Consider the following 15,533-nt stretch of genomic DNA (forward strand, 5'->3'; position numbering starts at 1 on the left):
TGGTTAAATGTTAATTTACAATTTTCCTATAGAAGGGGAAAGAATATCAAAGACTTTCTAGTTAAAAGTAAATTTAGTCCTCCCCTTCCTAATATTTCTAAACAGTTGGCTAATATTGGAACACAGCAGTGTGGCAGATGCAAAGCATGTCAGTTTGTAATTGCATCTTTTTCACATATTAATAATATGCCCTTTAGAGTACAAGAGAGTTTTTGTTGCAACTCAGAAGGTGTAATTTATGCACTTAGCTGCCTCTGCGGAAAATTCTAGATTGGTGAAACAAAAAGGTTATTTAAAACAAGACTGCTTGAACATGTAAGAGATATATATAATAAAAAAATGGAGAGCCCAGTGGCTATGCATTTTTTGAATTTTCATAATGGTGATGCCAAAGGCTTGAAAGGCTGTGTATTAGAACAAATCAAATGTGACAAGTATGGTGACTTAAATATCAAACAACAACTGCTACATAAAGAAGCTGTATATATTCTTAAATTTAAAACTGTGTGCCCTGAAGGCTTGAATGAAGATTTTAACTGGAAAATGCTGCTAAATTAGTTAATTGTTTAATTGTTTTAAATAATAGGTTGATTGAGTTAATAGATTTATTGATATATGTATATATAGAGATGCATTTGTATGTCTTTTTGTACTCCTTGAAGGCTGTGGCCGAGACGTCAGAGATATAATAAATCGTATGGTGGATACTTCTGTTGCTTCTTTTTTCATTGTTACTCTGTGGTTGTTCCTATATCCTGAGATCCTCTGTTTGCTGAGTTTCTCAGACTGTCTAAAGAAAGTAAGCCCAGCTACCCTATGAGCTGACCTAATTTCTTCCATTTGTGTCTGTGACCTTGCCCCATAGGTCACTAAACAGAACACATGAGAATGTCAGACAAGACTAGTCAGTATAGAGCTTCATCCTCTGTGTTCTTGTTTCAGCAGTACAGCCAGTAGAATACCCACAATGCTTATGCTGTTGCACCCATCCCAACCCCAACATACTCTTGCCCCCCTGCCCCCTGCCATAGCTTTTCTATCCCTAGCTGCAGAGAGTGATTTGCTTAGTTCCATGAAGGCAGCTGTCTTCCTTACTTCAGTAAATTTAATTTGGTCAGATGTCACATCCTTTGTATGTCTATGTAACACACATACCCGTACACATGCTATGATGCATGTATGCTTGTATAGTATGAAGTTCACAGAATGAGGAAGGGGGCAGTTGTATCTGAACTTTGGTATTGGTCTGCAAAATATATTTACCTTCTCTAGAAATGTTGCCAGTCTTGGGGCTTTAATGTTTAATTATTATAAAACAAAAGTACTGCACTTACTTGATTTTTATACTTTATTACAGTTTTCTCAGTGAGGTACTGTCCCCTCTTTGTTGTTGACAAAGCACAAATGTCTGCTGCTCAAATGTACTATTCAGCCTCCTGCTGGTCAGAACTCTAATATAAAGAAGCACATTTGTATAAATATATGTATCCAGAGCACACATGTATAACTAGATGCATCTAGAACACATATGTATAAATATATGTATATGTATCCAGAGCACACATGTATAACTAGATGCATCTAGAACACATATGTATAAATATATGTATATGTATCCAGAGCACACATGTATAACTAGATGCATCTAGAACACATATGTATAAATATATGTATATGTATCCAGAGCACACATGTATAACTAGATGCATCTAGAACACATATGTATAAATATATGTATATGTATCCAGAGCACACATGTATAACTAGATGCATCTAGAGCACATATGTATAAATATATGTATATGTATCCAGAGCACACATGTATAACTAGATGCATCTAGAACACATATGTATAAATATATGTATATGTATCCAGAGCACACATGTATAACTAGATGCATCTAGAACACATATGTATAAATATATGTATATGTATCCAGAACACACATGTATAACTAGATGCATCTAGAACACATATGTATAAATATATGTATATGTATTCAGAACACATATGTAAATAGATACATCTAGAACACATATGCATAAATAGATGTATCCAGAACAAACATGTATAAGTATCCAAAACACATATGTATAAATAAATGTATCCAGAGCACATATGTACAAGTATATTTATCCAGAACTCATGTATAAATAATGTATCTAGAACACATGTATAAATATGTATATATATCCAGAGCCCATGTATAAATATATGTATCCAGAACACACATGTACAAATATATGAATATGTATCCAGAACACACATGTAAAAATCTATGTATACAGAATGCAAATGTATAAATATATGTATCTAGAACACATGTATAAATATAAATACATATATATATATATATATATATATATATATGTACCCAGAATGCATATGTATAAACCTACCTATGCAGAAAATATATGCATCCTAAACACATATGTATATGTATCCAGAACACACGTATAAATATATGTATATATATATCAATAACACATGTATAAATATATGTATGTGTCCAGAACATGCATGTATAAATGTATGTATGTGTCCAGAACACACATGTATAAATGTGTGTCCAGAACACACATGTATAAGTATATGTATCCAGAACACACCTGTATATGTATCCAGAACACACCTGTATAAGTATATGTATCCAGAACGGGTCTACTTTAAATGCCCGAAAACGCTATTCACCGACAGAAAATTCACCGACACGAAATGACCGACAGTTGCATTTCCCGAAAATCAAACTCCCCGACATCAAATCCACCGACAATGCAGCATAACCAACGCTAATAGTTCAAGTCAAAATAACAGGATATATATCCTCGTGCAACAACAAAATAAACACCAAACTCAAAAATTGAATATGTAGGAGTAGTGCACATAACAAAGATTCTCTTGAAAGTAATCGAAAACACTGTGATACATCTCACAAATAACGCCCCCGAAGTTTAAATTATCACTTCAAAAATGCCCAACTTCATCTAGGAAATCAACTGTTAATATATCTCTTCAGTTATTTAGAAATAAATTTACTTTGCGCTTTAATTCCAAGTGCACTACATTCAATCACATTAAATGAAACTAGTTATAATTTGAGTAGTCTTGCAAAACTACGAACAAAGTCCACTCCTTCATAATGCTCTCTGTTACTAATAACAGTACAGAATTGTTCATGACGTTTCAGTAGTTTACGCTTTTTAGGAGATGGTGGAAAGCCAGATGACATGCGTACACGTAATTCATCAACCCTATTCTGCTCATGCGTTAGCGCCTGCATAAGTATATGTAAATCCACCTTCTTAACTCCTGTTAAACACTTTAATCTTCTATGCCAAGCTTCCGCAGAATTCTGCGTACGGGGCAAATTTAAATCATTCAAATCTGACACATTCCAAAACGATATTGGAAATAAAGGAGGAAATCTGACAGATGTTTTCATTCTAGTTGTAAACTTGCGTAACTTTCCATGAACATACCAGTCATTGAAATACTTTAGTAATTCACGTCCTTCTGCAGGAAAAGATGATTGTACCTCGTCAAACACACCTTTAACTTCACTTTCCGGTAAAAACACTAATGACACTAGTGATTTTACTTGCAATTGAAATGAAGCATTAGTATTATACAACACTGTTAGACCTAAGGGCTGAACTTTTCTCCACACGTTCTGTCCAAAATGGAATAAACACCCTTTACACTTAGCTCCGTCAATGTTTAGTCTGACACTTTTTATAGCCGCTACTTCGAAGTCACAAAGCACAAACTGTACTTTACATTCCATACCATTACTATTTAATAACTCAAAAACAGTGTGCCATAACATGTTATAACATTTCAATGATTTTTTATTCATCAGAGCGTATAGTAATGGAACTACTTTACTATAGTGTCCACAGTTGATAAATCCATGTATACTGTATAACTGCCGACAATCTACTTCTTTATTAAAGTATGTCCCATCCATCAACCATATCGTAGCACCACTAATATCACTTAAATTTGTTAGGGTTGTAAACAAGTACACTGAAGTATCGCTACTTTTGTCAATTGCACGTTTTGCAGTAAAATTACCCGACTTTAAAGGATAATGCTCTATGTTTACATTGTGCAGATTGACGTTACCATCCCTGTTGACAACCTTCTCTTTCCTACGTACTCTACCAATGGTTTGCAGAAGTGACTTTCTACTTGGGATAGTCTGCACAGCTTCTAGAGACGTGGACATCATAGTGATATCCACTATTGAGCAAGGGTTATCTCTGCTGTATTTAGCTCTTATTCTTACATCACTGTTTAATTGATACCGTTGTAACTCTGTAGGGTCTGCGGTATGATCGTGGCATACAGATTTCACTAGTTGTTCCCCTTCTGGAACTAAAAGAGTTACCGCTCTACCTTTACATCTTTGCGCTTTCTTTTCTTTGCATCCCCAATATTGGCGATTCCCTCTGCTTCTTTCCAGGTGATATAAGTAACCGTCCAACTCCAGCATAGACCTACTCCTCTGTGATAACACCAGTGTGTATGTTTTTCCCAGGATTCCAGGGCAATCATGTAACGTGTCCGCCATGATTACTACGTAGTGCAATTGTACACACACTCGTTATATTTATGATGTACTACATAACATGTTTTGAATGAGTAAGGATTACACTTGTCGGGCTACCGATAGTCGGCAATGTAAAGTTTTGGTTATTAGGAATGTCGGCATTTTCATGTCGGTTAAACCGTTGTCGGTATATAGCGTTTTCGGGCCTTTAAAGTAGACCCATCCAGAACACAGCTGTATAAATATATGTATATGTATCCAGAGCACACCTGTATAAATATACTTGTATGTATCCAGAACACTCACTTATAAATATATGTATCCAGAACACACACATATAAATACATGTATGTATCCAGAACACATATGTATAAATATATGTATGTATTCAGAACACACCTGTATAAATATATGTATCCAGAACACATGTGTATAAATATATGCATGTATCCAGAGTACACATATATAACCTTCTCCTGAATCTCACATTTCTGTGGAGAATATATTCTGATAAGGCTCAATGGATCAAACTGAATAGGTCACTGGAGTCTTGAGTAGTCTGGGTATGCCTGGCCACTGCCCCAAGAAGGAATAAATGGGCAGGTGGAGCCTAGGAAAGGGGAGTTGTCAGCTGGTGAAAAGGGTTAAGGCTGTGAAAGATAGATCCTGTGATACAAAGTTTGATTTCCTCAGCTCTCACTTGCCTGTTCTGTGACCTTGAGTAAATCACTTAACTAGTGTCAAGTTCACCTACCTGGTTAAAAATGGTAATTATCATTATCATAAATGAAACAAAAAAAACTGGGGAGTGGTAACCGAAAAGGGACTCCTCATGTACCTCTACAACCCGAGAGAGAGACGGGCAAACGTAGGATTTGTTTATGCCTTGAACAGTTAAAGTATCGTCATAAGTCAGTAAAAGAGAGAGAAATTAAATGTATACAAACACTTCAGTACATAATTCAAATGTTTTAAATATAAAGTAAAAGCATTTCTTGGAGAGAACATTCTTAGTTTCCCTTACATTTATAGACTTGCACTTATACAAAGTAACATGCAGAGATGGATGGAGTGCAAAAATGTACTGTCCACCCCATTGTGTTTTCTACCCCATTGTGTTTTTGGGTTAGCGTCCTGAGGGCTGATTTATCCCACACATCAAGGGTGATTATTACATCTTCATCACGCATTCTAATACATTCTGTATATAATAACTTAAACATTTTCTTCTGGGTTGTAATCCATCTTTATAACGAAATAGTTTGCGACACACCAGATCAGTACAAACCACATATCAGGAGGGGTTTCTGGGCATTCAAAAACAGCATGTTGCTTATATCAACAAGGAAAATGTGTTTATTTTCTATCGCTTGTTCTTTTTTTTCGACAGTTTAAATTAAACTTAAGGTAAGCTGCAGAAAACTTCACTTGTGCAATTACCACAGCTGTTTTCACATCTCAGATGCACAGTGTGAGAAAAACTTCTTTTCAGATATGTTTAGTATGTGCAGTGAGATTTAAGAATAACCCCTGAGATTTCTTGCCTCTGCATGAACCCAGAAAGAAGGCCTTTGGGATTTATTTTGCAAAAGGTACTTCAAAGCTACAGTTTGTATAAAATCCCTTTATGGGTAGTGACACCGTTTCCATTTTTCTTTGAAATTGGTGGTAAATCCTAAGTTTGTACTGTCTGAATATTAGTGCTAAGCTATGATTTTTAAAGATCTTGTTATTCTAAGCCAGAGGACTCATTCATGCCTGGTTTGGCACCTATGTCTGTAATGGACACGCACAACCTGAAAATGGTTAATCTCTCAGGCCCCTGCTTGTAAAGGTTTCATCTCCCAAGCCCCTGTTTAAACTTATCAAGGGTACCAGAACTTGTCTGATATTTGGGATGCATGGCTAGGCTTAAAAAAGGCCCTTGTGGTCATTAGCCCAGTGAACGCCTATGAGCAGAACCTGTATTCTAATAGCATTTACATGATTATAGTGCTGTCAGCTTGCTTTATTGAGCATTATGTGGTTAGTCTTTTGATTTCATGCAAATATGTATATGGTTACATTTTGTGTAATCTAAAACTCATTTGATAAGTGCTCATTTGATCAAAAACTCATTTGATCTAAAACAAAAATGGCTGAATCACATATCCTTCAAATCTGTATAAGCTTGTAGAAAATAAGTGTTTATTTGGCGTTTGAGAAAAAGAATTACAATGTAAAGTGGTGATTAAAATAGTTCATACGTGATTACTAGGCTAAAGGCACAGGAGCCTTTGCAAGCCTAGCCAGTAATACCCAGGATATGACAATATTATATCTTAATTCCACAGAAGATATGGGCTGGGGTAGTGGGTATCCAGTAATACCCAGGATATGACAATATTATATCTTAATTCCCCAGAAGATATGGGATGGGGTAGTATCAGGGTAGTGGGTATCCAGTAATACCCAGGATATGACAATATTATATCTTAGTGCCCCAGAAGATATGGGATGGGGTAGTATCTGGGTAGTGGGTCTTTGGGTGTTGGAGCACTGAATCATTTTACAGATGGCCTCTGTCCATAAGGGATATGGACAGTACCTAGAGACTAAATTTATGGTTCCTCATCCATTTATCCAAATTATTTTTGAAGAGAGTTAAGAAACAGGCTTTGTTTTATGAAGATGGGAAGTGTATTCTGTAGACAAGGTAGCCTTTGGGATAGGAATCTCTCTCCAGCAAGTTCCAATAGTCACAAATAAGGGTCTTCGCCCCCCAGTTTTGTTGTACCTCCATGTCTAGAAGTTTCCTTATGTGCGTCAGTGGTGTGACTCAGTGTACTAGGAGTGGTGTCCTTTGTCTGCAGATGTGCAACTCTAGAGTCACTGTATTTATCTTATTACATTAAACAGCACCTGTGAGGCACTGGGCTCTTGCTCTACACCCAGATAATTTCAGATCCAGAAGAAAATAGAAGCTGCAATACCTCTGACAAACGATAGCTGATCTGTACTAAATTCCCACATGGTGATTACTGCACTTTCTCTCTTATCGACTACTGTAAACATTTAACTAATTATATTTCCTAACTACCTACTCCTACTTAATCCTCTGTCTCCTTCGTAGTATCACAACTCACTAAATTTCAAACCAAATATCAGTCTTTGTCTACACTTGTTTTTCTATTTGTCCGCTGTAGCCTTATAAAAATGTAAGATAATTTATTTTCGTCTTTCCCTATAGTCGTAAATTATAAAATACAAGGTTAGTATTAATCATCTGTTAAACAGATTTATGCAAAAATGTTTTTGTAACCAAGATGAAAATATTGTATACAACATGGAAAATGAAGATATGCTGTACACTGGCCTCTGTATGTGAATATTGGAGCTTTTCTCCACGGGCCTCTTTATGTGAATATTGGAGCTCTTCTCTACGGGCCTCTGTTGAAAAAAGGTATCCATTCCAGTCGGACTTTCCTAGTCCACAAGGATAAATAAATAATTAAAACATAGAAGGAGTGTGTGTCTTTGTGTTTTGGGGGGTGCAGCAGGCCTTACTACATCCACTAACCATTACCATATCAAACTAAAACTTTATATATTTCTACACCCTTAACTATTGCCATCCTACTCCACAATTTTTCTAAACATATATTTGCTTCTAATATTCTGACCCTCTGCCTGACCCTCAGTCTTTACCTTAACCCTACCTGATAAAAAAATAAATTGTAATCTACCACATTACTTTTATTTAGTATTGCCTATCTAGTACATGTTTTATTATTGTATCTACTTCTCTGTACTTGTTTAGTATTCATTAATTATTCAATGTATACTTTAATGCCTGCTGTTGTCTTGTTCATGTACAATGTCTTAACTTTTATGTATCATTTAGAGCTTTTCTCCCTGGACCTCCACAGAAAAATGGGTTCCTGACCCAGTCGGACTTCCAGGTAAACAAATGTTAAATAAATAAATAAAACATATGACATTTTCAGTGAGATGTACTTCAATGTTTTGTGGTTTTAGTGAAATGTGTTTCAAATGAGCCATAATGTTGTGTGTACATATCTGTGTGTGTATGTATATATATATCTATATATATATATATATATATATATATATATATATATATATATATATATATTTTTTTATATATTAGATGTGTATTAAAAATGTAATGAAACCACAATAACTAGAAAGTACACTTAAAAATCACAGCTGAAATTTTCAGACTTTAAAAGGAATCTCATTTTCTAACGATTATAATTCAGCACCCCCTGATAGTGTGCACCACCCTGTGTTGTCACATAATGTCATTTATCGGGGTTCAGTTCATTTACCTTTAAGTTATTTCACTTTGACTTGTTCCTGGGAAACCACATTGATAAGACCTGTGTTAAACTTACACAAATATCTGTTAACTGAGATGTACATCTCTCTCTCTATAACCATTTTTAGTACTTCTGACATTCACGATAAATGTCTTTTGTGAGTTAGTAATTTTTCTTTGCAAAATCCCCCTTTATACACACACAGCATGCAGAAACTGATTGTAACATCCTGCCATGGAAAGTTAAAAAGGTGCCCAATCCCAAAATAGTGCTTAGGGAACATTTTTAGACTGTAATTATTGATACTTGGCTTGTAAGTTGATGACATTTTATTATGTCCAATAAAATCTGCCAGTTCATTAGTAACTTTCCTAATAATGAACACCACTGCCTAATTCTCACCAAAGCTAAATGTCTCCCAGTACATTGGAAAGCCAGCCTCCTCCTGGGATCAGCAATGCACAAAGCCCTTTATCCTGATGCATCATCCCATCTCCCTCATAAACTTTTCATCAAAACCCCACATAGAATCTCAAGTGTATCTTTGAATCTTAACCCACCCTACGAACTCCAAAAAGTAAGGTGCCTTCTCCATCCTAGCAGCTAAACTATATATGGTTCCGTTCCTGTTCTAATATTAGACATCCAATAATAATCCAGAGTACTAATCTGACTGTAGACTGCCAGGCACCCAGTATCACTGCTGCACAGGTTACAACAGCACTGTCCAAGGCCAAGAATACAGCTTCTGTGGGACCTGACAATATCCCTGGCTGTGTTCTACATGAACTACACAGTGAACTGGCACCTCACCTGTGTGCCCTGTTCAATCATAGCCTCACCTTGGGCTTTGTCCTACCAAATGGCACACTGCTACAGTCATCCCTCTCCATAAAGGATACTGAAAAAAATTGGCAGTGAAATATTTTCATACACAGAATTATAACCAAAATCTTATAAACTGTCTTCAGAATGGTCACATCTATCTTTTCTGTGCATTAAAATTGTAAACAAAATGTAATGTAAACTTCATTCTCCAGAATAATCAAATAGTAGCAGGGTGTCATGGACATCAAACCAGTTATTGACAATAATTATAGTCCTATAGCAGAACATGGATTCACAGAGAATATTTATCCGCTTTAGTCTGTTACATGAGGCTGATGCTTTTTTGCCATATCCCAGAAATAAGTTCAGCAATTGCAGATGAATTGCCTTGATTTATTCATCTGTCTTGTTCTATCATATACTTAAGAATTCTTTGACTTGGGTAACAGTCCTACTTCAATTTAATGTCTCAAATCTCTCAAAAATGTATGTGATAATCTGGAAACTTTATTGTAAACACAAATGGTTTACAGTGCAGTTCCTTCTAACAATCTGTTTTCTAATTAAACAAGTTGACCAGCATCAAGGAAATCATTAGCAGGCAATGTAAACTGTGAAAATGCCTCTATCAAAAATAAGTACATCTTGAGAATTACTGGTTAGGAATCATTTCACTGGGCAACTACAATCTATATCAGACTCCAAAATGTACTTACACACCTGATCTACATATCCTAAAAAATACAGCCCGGGTAACTTGTTTTATCAGAACTGTAAGTGATGTTACTAATGTTGTCTGTATAATGCACTGTGATGTTACTAATGTCTAGGATGTCTGTATAATGCACTATGATGTTATGAATGTCTAGGATGTCTGTGTAATGCACTATGATGTCTAGGATGTCTGTGTAATGCACTATGATGTTACTAATGTCTAGGATGTCTGCATAATGCACTATGATGTTAGAATGTCTAGCATGTCTGTATAATGCACTATGATATTGCGAATGTCTAGGATGTCTGTATAATGCACTATGATGTTATGAATGTCTAGGATGTCTGTATAATGCACTATGATGTTACTAATGTCTAGGATGTCTGTATAATGCACTATGATGTTACGAATGTCTAGGATGTCTGTATAATGCACTATGATGTTACGAATGCCTAGGATGTCTGTATAATGCACTATGATACTAATATCTAGGATGTCTGTATAATGCACTATGATGTTAGAATGTCTAGGATGTCTGTATAATGCACTATGATGTCTAGGATGTCTGTATAATGCACTATGATGTTACAAATGTCTAGGATGTCTGTATAATGCACTATGATGTTACTAATGTCTAGGATGTCTGCATAATGCACTATGATGTTACTAATGTCTAGGATGTCTGTATAATACACTATGATGTTACTAATGCTACCTAACCTCCTTAAATTTCTCTACTTAGATTCCTAATTAGTACATCCTGATTTAAAACCATAAGCCAATATTTCCTCTTGAACTATTGAAATTGTTACTTGCTCTTCTTTTATTGATGACTGCTATTTGAAATACAATTGCCTCTGAATTTTTTTTTTCTTTTTATGTAATTTTTTATGTAATTTCTTTTTGTAATTTTTTATTGCAATTAAACTTCTGGAGCTTTTCTCCTCGGACCTCCACTGAAAATGGGCCCACAAGCCCAGTGGACCTCCCCGATAATCAAACTGAAAATAAATAATGTCTTGGATGTCTGTATAATGCACTATGATGTTACTAATGTCTAGGATGTCTGTATAATGCACTATGATGTTAATATCTAGGATGTCTGTATAATTCACTATGATGTTACTAATGTCTAGGATGTCTGCATAATGCACTATGATGTTACTAATGTCTAGGATGTCTGCATAATGCACTATGATGTCTGCATAATGCACTATGATGTTACTAATGTCTAGGATGTCTGCATAATGCATTATGATGTTACTAATGTCTAGGATGTCTGTATAATGCACTATGATGTCACTAATGTCTAGGATGTCTGTATAATGCACTATGATGCCACTAATGTCTAGGATGTCTGTATAATGCACTATGATGTCACTGATGTCTAGGATGTCTGTATAATGCACTATGATGTCACTGATGTCTAGGATGTCTGTATAATGCACTATGATGTCACTGATGTTTAGGATGTCTGTATAATGCACTATGACGTCACTGATGTCTAGGATGTCTGTATAATGCACTATGATGTCTAGGATGTCTGTATAATGCACTATGATGTCACTAATGTCTAGGATGTCTGTATAATGCACTATGATGTCACTAATGTCTAGGATGGCTGTATAATGCACTATGATGTCACTAATGTCTAGGATGGCTGTATTATGCACTATGATGTCACTAATGTCTAGCATGTCTGTATAATGCACTATGATGTTACTAATGTCTAGGATGTCTGTATAATGCACTATGATGTTACTAATGTCTAGGATGTCTGTATAATACACTATGATGTTACTAATGTCTAGGATGTCTGTATAATGCACTATGATGTTACTAATGCCTGTATAATGCACTTGTTGCTGATGAATGAAAGTGCAAATAATGCAACGATGCAAATGATTTCCTTATGATGTTGATATAATGGAGCTTTGTTCCTTGGGCCTGCACTGAATTAGAGCATTGTTAAGTTGGACTTTTCCAGTTAAAATCCAAATAACTGCACAGATATCATAGATATTTACTGATGTTACTTGGTGCATTGTAGTTCTTTTGGTTACATTGAATCCACAGATAATTTATTTTTCATATCTCCAGCCCTAGAAGTATCCTACATCATGGTGCATGAAGGTTATAAGAATACATGCCCATCCTTTGAGAACCTTGGCAAACAAAAAGTTTAAAACAGGCACCTATTACTAAAAAGATGTTTGCAAGTCTGATGGCCATGAACTGTGGAATCCTATTTAGTTTTAGATTTTACTCAGGAACATTAATGTAACCAAGAGGCAGCAATCAGGAACATTAATGTAACCAAGAGGCAGCAATGTGGACACAGTTTGCAGTAATTAAAGAAATGCTGCACTTTCACTGTAGCATTTAGGATGAATGGTGCTAACAATGCACATGGTTGTAGAGCTCTGCATACTCATGAGCCAGTAACTACCTCTTTCATCAATGAGGCTGTGAAATGGCAGAAAGATACCCAATGTTATTATGGCAATAATAAAGAATTTAGTCAAGAAGCAGATGGGTTTCTTCTGTGTGCAACGTTTGCAGCTCTCTGATGTGAGATGTTGGTTTGTTTCATCACTACAAATGCAGGATTGCTGATACCTGTAGCTACCCTTCTATGGGGGAATATTGCACATTCGCATGAAGAGTAAGAATATGGAAAAATCTACAGACTGCCAACTACAAAATGTAGTATTAGTGCTCTGCCAGCAAGATAAATGTAAGAACACAAGTCAGCTTGAAAAAAATGTTAGTTTTATTCTAAAAGACATTAATTTATACCACCTTGTCAAAAAGGACCTGGAAAATAGGGTGCTGAACTTACTGTAATGTTAATTTGCAGACTGAAGTGCTAAATTAAAACTGTAATGAGAAAATGAGCTAAATAGTGCAGAAAAGGATGGATTGTCTTCCATTTACTCTCTTAATAAACATCTAGATGGATACAGTCTAATTATAAATAGAGATTTACTTATTAATTTAACAGGGCAAGTGATATGGCCCAGGGACCCCCCTTTCAGTCATGACTGAGCTATTGAGTAAAGGCAATTTATAGATAAAACATTACTGACAGTTTGGAGTGGTTTATGACTGTGCATTTTAACAAGTTAGCAAACATGATGGAATTAAATAAGATAAGCTGGTCTGGTGGTGCAGTAGGGTAAGGCCTTAACTACAGCCAGGTGACCCAGGTTCACTTAGCTGCTCAGATGACTGATAGAGCTGCAGGGAGGGATGGGGGGCTGCCCACCCAAGAGGTGTGAGTGATTCTGTGGGTGTCCCTGCAGTCTCTGGTGGAGGCTGGAAAATTTGTTTTGGGATGCGAGACCAAAAATGGGAGAAGGGTGGGGCAAGACTTACATACTGCAGGAGTAGGGTCAGATGGTACATGCCTCCATTCCATGTCCACCCTTTGGCATACGAGGGAGATCACATGGAATGGGAAGTAGTAACAACACACGTAGGATAAAAATGGAGAAAAAAAAATCCTGCCTTGATATTGAGGAACACTGACCCCCCCCCCCCCCACACCCACCCGGATGCCCTTAAGATTCTTGCTGGCCCAAGGAAGAGGAATGAGGTTTAAGGGAAGGCAGGATTTCAGTAATTTGTTTGTAATGTTGGACCGATGATAGCAAATAAAATGTGTATGATATATATTGTATTTAAACGGAAAAATGTTGAGGAATTGTTTTCTTTTCTGTTAACGTATGCTTGCCTATGTCTTAAGTTATAATTTAATAAAGCTGTTAAAAACTCACTGTCACTAGTTACATATAAGCATTGGACTGAGTGAGGGGAGTGCAGATAGACCCAATGAATGATGGGGGGGGGGGGGCACTGGGTTAGCTGCCATGATTAAAGGAAGGGGTAGAAAGCCACGCAAAGAAGACTTAATGAAATAAGTTTCTGTAGTTTACAACAGAAATAGCTAGACAGAGACATAACTGTAGATTTATTCTGGCTATAGCTGAGTGACAGCATGTATGACAGTGTCCACATGTGCATCAGGAACCCTAAAACTTGTTTCTTGCAGTTAGTAGAATGACCAAGTTAAGGCTTCAAGGAATAAGTTAAATGGCATTGTAGATGAACCTGGACTCGCTAATCCATGTTTCTTTGGAATTTGTCATCTTTGAGATGCTCATGTTAAATAGATTAGTTAAATCTAGTGGTTGGGATTTCCTGTTTTGACAGCTCTCTTAGAAATTTCTAATGCAGTTAAAATTCTAGGCAAGTCAAAGCAGAAACATGACAGAAATTTCTGAACATTGCCATCCAAAGTGAAATATTTGTGTCTGATGGATGGCATTAAGTGCAGACGGAATGGGGACCTGTTTTGTTTCTGCTCCGCTATTTTTCTTTATGTACAACAGCTGTAAAGGTGTCATCAGACGTTCTACTTAAACCGTTTGTACTCCTGTCCCTTTCTGCTCAACTTAAGAGCTACTGCAGAAACACTTCCCCTAAGTGACTGCTGTTTGATCATTAAGAGACCAGTTGTGTTTACTGCTGTGAAGTGGGTGAATTATAACTTAATGGAAGATGTGGCATGAGCAACGTCTCTTCTACCAAGTGACAGCGTATCAGAGGAATTTGGCTGAAACAACTTTCACTGACAGTGGAGTTCTGTCTTCTCTATTGTGCAATCTCAGGGTAGGAGGGTAGGTAAACAAATCTGGAGAGTGGGGATGCCCCCCCAAAGGAAGCTGTGAGGGGGGCTCACCCTCCTTGAAAAAAAAAAAAACCTTGCCTCTGAAGTTTGCTGAAAATGTGTTTTGACCAGTTTATCTTTCAGCATTCAGTGAAAGACTTGTTGCTAGATCAATATAAAATCCCTTAAAAAGATCTCATTAGACATTCCTTTGTGGAGACACCAGTGATCTAGAACCCCTTTCCATGTTTTGTGGTTACATGCTCATGTTAAAATTGGTAGTCATTCTTTTCTTTTGTGTATCTTGTAGATGTAAATATTTTCAGCTGATGAGACTTTTATGTTTAGATCAGAAGGAAAGAAAATTTGCATAATTTCCTTGCGCTGTTCTGTTTAAGTAGTTTGATTAGTGAAGTACAGCAGTAACATTTTAACAGTTTTTT

The 15,533-nt window shown here is 36.3% G+C and overlaps 1 protein-coding gene across 2 annotated transcripts in view; it reads left to right on the forward strand.

Moving 5' to 3' along the window:
- LOC122797969 overlaps positions 1-15,533 on the forward strand; it is a 1,071,556-nt gene that overhangs the window by 814,347 nt on the left and 241,676 nt on the right. The window lies entirely within an intron of this gene.

This window comes from Protopterus annectens, chromosome 3.part1 (genome assembly GCF_019279795.1).
Source record: "Protopterus annectens isolate FY-2018-M chromosome 3.part1, PAN1.0, whole genome shotgun sequence".
In the NCBI taxonomy this organism is placed as follows: Eukaryota; Metazoa; Chordata; order Ceratodontiformes; family Protopteridae; genus Protopterus; species Protopterus annectens.